A 3,920-nucleotide genomic window follows, 5' to 3' on the forward strand; every position below is an offset into this window, starting at 1 on the left:
GGAATCCACGGCGGACCTGACGACCAAGAAAGATTTCTTGAGACGTCTTGGGTGCAAAATGGTGGTCTATCCGAGAACATGGACAAGACCCCTGAGTAAAAAGAGCCGCAGCGAGGGGCTGTGGAGTGGCCCATTATATACCTACAATTTGGGAGTCGGTGGTAAGGAAAAATGGAAGTTTCAAAAGAACTTTCATATGCTAAAGAGGACCTACAAGATCAGCTGAGGCCTGGCCATTTTCACGTTAAGGTTGTTTTTCCGCTCAAGCAAGGCATTATCATTAAGAGCGTTGGGAGCTTCCTGGAAGGAGGTCGCGCCTGTCACACCCAGGAGTGGGGGTGGGGGGAGGGTGCCCGGTGTCCCCTTCTGCTTTGTCTGCAGCCAGCCTTCTGCTCCCTCCTCACCCCTAATGTAGGAGCTCAATGTTTGTTTTTTTTCTTTTCAGGTCGTTAGTGACTGAGGAGCTTGCGAGAACTGGGGATGAGATGGGGAAAAGCATAGAAGAATCTGATTAATTAGGTGCCCTTGAACGTTCCCTGAGAGACGTGAACAAAGAAGTGGGGAGCTGTTACACTGTCTTTCTCTGACACAGCCGGGTGTTACTGCAAGCCTGAAAACCTTGGACGTAGGAGTTACAGATGATCGAGGCAGTGCGAGGGCCAGCAGAGTGCCTTTCCCCCAACCTCCCGCCCCAAACGTGTTCTCAGGATCCTGGGGCTAAAACACAAGTGTTCGTGTGTTGGAGAGCAAGTTGTGTTCCCAGCTCCGTAAAACTAGATCCGTAAAACTAGGTTGTCTCAACCAAGAATGGGGCTTCAAAACTTGCCTGCCATTATTTAGCACCCACTGTGTGCTTGCTAATCCCCACATTTTCCCCTTGCTTTTTATTTTTTTATTTTTTAAAGATTTTGTTTATTTATTTGACAGAGATCACAAGTAGGCAGAGAGAGAGGAGGAAACAGGCTCCCCGCCCAGCCGAGCAGAAAGTCCGATGCGGGGCTCGATCCCAGGACCCCGGGATCATGACCTGAGCCGAAGGCAGAGGCTTTAACCCACCGAGGCACCCAGGCGCCCCCCCACCTTGCTTTTTAAACATTTAACTTCAGTTAACGACTACAGAATGTATTACTCCTCTCAGAGGTAGAGGTCAGTGATTCAACAGTCTTTTATAATACCTTTTATAATATTTATATATAATATATAATATACCTTTTATAATATTTATTTTATAATAAATAAATTTTATTTATTTATTTGACAGAGAATACAAGCAGGGGTAGTGGGAGAGAGAGAAGCAGGCTTCCCGCTGAGCAGGGAGCCCGATGTGGGTCTTTTTTTTTTTTTTTTTTTTTTTTTAAATTTATTTGACAGACAGAGATCACAGGTAGACAGAGAGGCAGGCAGAGAGAGAGGAAGGAAAGCAGGCTCCCTGCTGAGCAGAGAGCCTGATGCGGGGCTCGATCCCAGAACCCTGGGATCACGACCTGAGCCGAAAGCAGAGGCTTTAACCCACTGAGCCACCCAGGCGCCCCGCCGATGTGGGTCTTGATCCCAGGACCTGGGACCATGACCCGAGCCAAAGGCAGATGCTCAACGACTGAGCCACCAGGCACCCCCCCCTTCCCAGTGCCTTTAAAAAAAAAAAGGTTTCATTTATTTGACAGAGAGAGACACAGTAAGAGAGGCAACACAAGTAGGGGGAGTGTGAGGGAAAAGCAGGGGGAGTGGGAGAGGGAAAAGCAGGTTTCCCCACTGAGCAGGGAGCCCAGTGTGGGGATACATCCAAGGACCCTGGAATCATGACCTGAGCCAAGGGCAGATGCTAAAGATCTGAGCCACCCAGGCACCCCCCTCAGTGCTCATTCTGAAGCCGGAGAGCTAGGTTCTTGTCTCATGGAGCCAAAGAATGAATCTTGAGGACACGCGAGAGTAAAGGGATAGAGGTTTATTAAGTGAAGATACAGAAGAAACCCTCTAAAGTGAGAAGGGTCAGGGTGCCTGGGTGGCTCAGTGGGTTAAGCCTCTGCTTTCAGCTCAGGTCAGGATCTCAGGGTCCTGGGATCAGGCCCCACATCAGCAGGGAGCCTACCCCCCCCCCCACGCCTGCCTCTGTCTACCTGTGATCTGTCAAATAAATAAGTAAAATCTTAAAAAAAGAAAAAAAAAAGATGTGCTAAGTGTCCCAACAGGATTGCCAACAGGGGCTGTTAGGTTTAGTCTAGTATAGAAAAGGGTCCCCAGGCCTCCACATTTTTTTTTTTTAAAGATTTTATTTATTTATTTATTTGACAGAGAGAGAGATCACAAGTAGGCAGAGAGGCAGGCAGAGAGAGAGAGAGGAGGAAGCAGGCTCCCTGCTGAGCAGAGAGCCCGATGCGGGACTCGATCCCAGGACCCTGAGATCATGACCTGAGCCGAAAGCAGCGGCTTAACCCACTGAGCCACCCAGGCCTCCACATTTTTGAGATTTCTGTGAGCCAATCACACGGCCCCTATCCCTGTCTCCCTACCTAGTCCCACTTTTCCTTAATTAATTCCATTATGTGTCCTCTTTAATGTCCATCACCCAGTTTCCCCATCCTCCCAACCCCCCAGCCCCTATTCTTTTTCCTCATTTCAAGGATCCCAAAGTGAAAGTGTTCTTTTTGGTATTTTACATCTTTGGAAACTGAGGCTGCCAAGGCCCAGCTCCCAACTTCTTCAGCTTCCTTCCTCTTCCCCTTCCCACAGAATTAAAGGGACCTTTAGACTGGGCTGGTGGTTTTACATCATGGTGGTTGGTGGCTCCTTACTCCCATCCACAGTGATAAAAGTAAGTCAAATCTTTGTTCAACAGATGAGAAAAGGGAGCTTCAGAGAGACCAACACACTTGACTTAGAGATGAACTCACATTTAGCAGAGAGTAAGAGAAGTCCTGCCAGCTTCCCCCCACCACCACCAGTCAGTCACTAGGAAAGGATAACTAGGAAAGGATAGAACTTCCTCCAGACTTAATAACCCAGGAACAAAAGAAGAGAGTTACTGAAATAAAGGCACGACCCCTCAAGAAGTGTCCCCAGCAACTATAGAAAAGGTAAAACCCCAAAATGCTTCAGACCAGAGCATTCTAAGACACGTTCTGTCATTTGTAACCTGTCTGTTAACCCCCGAGGGGGGTGCACCGTTCCTGGAAGTACTGCAATACCAGGTCGATGCGTGGAGTGGACGGAGCAAGCTCCTATTCCATCTCCCTGCTCCAAAAATCCATTTAATATATTGTCCTCGGATAGAGGACGTATCAGATATTAAACTGATAAGAACAGATACTACACTTGATCTTAGCCAAAAGGCCGAGAAGCGATACCAAGCACCCGTCCCTCGCTGTCACCGCCAAGTCGCCATCCATATTGCACTCACGGCGAGCCGCGGCGCGCGGCCCACGCCTCGCTTCCCTCCCCTCGCCGACAGCGCTATGGCGGCCATCGCTCAGGACGCTCGGCCGCACACGTGTCCATTCTCTACACCTGAACACAGAAATGGTGCTTCTGTCGTCGCTTCGTCTCCTCTCTCTGTAGCGCCACATCTAATTTGAATGCCCCTCCTCTTCCCGCCCAGGAGGCGTGGTCACAGACAGCGGGCCGACAGTCACCCGGCAACGCACCTGCGTTGAATCCCGGACGGGGCCGGGGGGTGGGAGGGGGGTTAGTCTCCACTTTTGTACAGACCGAGAGAAAAGACAGGATCCAAGAGGGCTCTGGGTGACGGCAATCGGGGCCTCTGGAAGGGAGCCGTTGGCGGAGTTGGTCCTGAAGAAGACAATGTCGCAAGACATCCTCACTAGAAATGCTTGGACCGTGTGGTGTATTACGTCGGCGGAAAGACGATCTTATCGTACTTGGCCAGCTGAGGGGCTCATTCTGAGTTAGGGGAGCGGAAGGTC

General features: G+C 50.0%; 1 non-coding gene across 1 annotated transcript; it reads right to left on the reverse strand.

Annotated features, from left to right (window-relative positions):
- Nucleotides 1-3,151: 3,151 nt before the first annotated feature.
- Nucleotides 3,152-3,342, reverse strand: LOC123392325. The gene has a single exon (XR_006607046.1). It is a non-coding gene; the product is annotated as a U2 spliceosomal RNA (small nuclear RNA).
- Nucleotides 3,343-3,920: the final 578 nt, after the last annotated feature.

This window comes from Mustela putorius, unplaced genomic scaffold (genome assembly GCF_011764305.1).
Source record: "Mustela putorius furo isolate JIRA1106 unplaced genomic scaffold, ASM1176430v1.1 tig00000487_pilon_pilon_pilon, whole genome shotgun sequence".
Lineage (NCBI taxonomy): Eukaryota > Metazoa > Chordata > Mammalia > Carnivora > Mustelidae > Mustela > Mustela putorius.